Here is a 1,751-nt window from a genome sequence, read left to right on the forward strand (position 1 = left end):
CTTCACGGTCGGAAGAAAGCAAAACCACAATAAGTTGTTCTCATAGTAGCAGGGATGATGCAGTAGGAAAGATTCCTGGACAAAAGACAGGGAAGAGGTGACATCATCAGCCACAGAACAAAACCCAAAAAACAGACAAAAAGTGGGACCTGAAAGAGCTGCTTCAAAAAAAGTTTTATTATGACTCGACACATTTCAGTATCTTCTTCAGACACTAGAAACTTGCTTTGAAGTTAGCTTGCTTTTAGCAAACAGCTTTCTCAAATATGATTTTTAGGCTTATATTAATGAAGTGCTTCAAGAACCAGCATGTCATCTAGTCAAGAGCTATATGGGCAAGTCTGGGAGCCAGTCTCACCAGGCTCTGGGATAAGTCACTATCACCTAGACTCAGGTTCCAACCTGCAGAATGGGAATAATAGTGATATTCCTCACAGGATTGTTATGAATGTGAGCATAATAAAGATTCTAAAGCACTTCACATGTTTAAAATGCTACACCAATGACACTAGCAGCTTTTAGCCTCCCCCCCCATCTAACCACATGTGCTCTAACCTTGACAGCTGTATGCAGGGGGAAATGGCTTGCTAGTGGAATTCTTGCTATGCAATATTCTAATAAGGTACATGGTAGGAAAGGTGACCTACAGCATGAGAGAGCTTGCTTAATCCTTTATTTATTCACTAAGATAAAGTTTCCAACAAATGTTGTTTGACCCATTAAGTACCTCCCTCAAATTCATATGCCCTTTTGAACCAGATCAAGTTATGTACGTATCAGATGGTCTTTAAACTGGGGTTTTTGTGATTGACTTATTGAATAATGGCCAAGTATCGCTAAGATAAAGCCAATATACTTATTCAATAGCTACAAACCGAGGGAAAATTGGACAATAAATTTATATTGCAGAAATACAGCCCTTCATTCTCTTCCATTATTAGGACTTACATTGCCAGTAAAAAAATTTATTTTCCAATCTAGGGCAAGGCACTTGGGTCTGGGATGCCTATACTGTATCCATGGAATGCATTCTAGTCATGGAATTGTTTTGTAGTTTGATGCAGGAAAAGAAACTACATGGCGGGATTTAAAACACATCAAACTCAGCTTATTTTCTTAGAATTATCAGCCTCCTGGTGGGGCCTGGAGTTTTCCAGGCTACAAGGATCACTTCCCCTGGTGAAAACGGCCCCTTCAGAGGGCAAACTTTATGGCATCACATCCATGATGAGCTCTTTAAAGAAACTACATGGCGGGATTTAAAACACATCAAACTCAGCTTATTTTCTTAGAATTATCAGCCTCCTGGTGGGGCCTGGAGTTTTCCAGGCTACAAGGATCACTTCCCCTGGTGAAAACGGCCCCTTCAGAGGGCAAACTTTATGGCATCACATCCATGATGAGCTCTTTACCCGCCACCAAGTACACCTAAACACACCCCCTACTCCCGATAGGCTATTTACAGTAACCGGGCGACCATTGGTCTCCCGGCTGAGAAGCTGGCCCTTTGATTGGGCCGGCTAGGATCCTATGGACCCATTGTCTTTGGACATGAAGCTATTGAAGAGTTGTGCCTGGCCAGCCCGGGCAAGTCCGGGCATGTCAGGCTGCATACATTACACCCCTCCCCCCTTGGTTCAGAAGGCACCCACAGACGAAGTCCTTCAAGTAGGCGGGTGGCTTCTTGGGGCGCGTCGAGCGTCGGGGCTCCGGGGTAGCGATGGGTTCGGTCTCGGGGGCCCTGGGAGCCG

Source organism: Gekko japonicus, unplaced genomic scaffold, assembly GCF_001447785.1.
Source record: "Gekko japonicus isolate JY-2015 unplaced genomic scaffold, Gekko_japonicus_V1.1 scaffold115, whole genome shotgun sequence".
NCBI lineage: Eukaryota > Metazoa > Chordata > Lepidosauria > Squamata > Gekkonidae > Gekko > Gekko japonicus.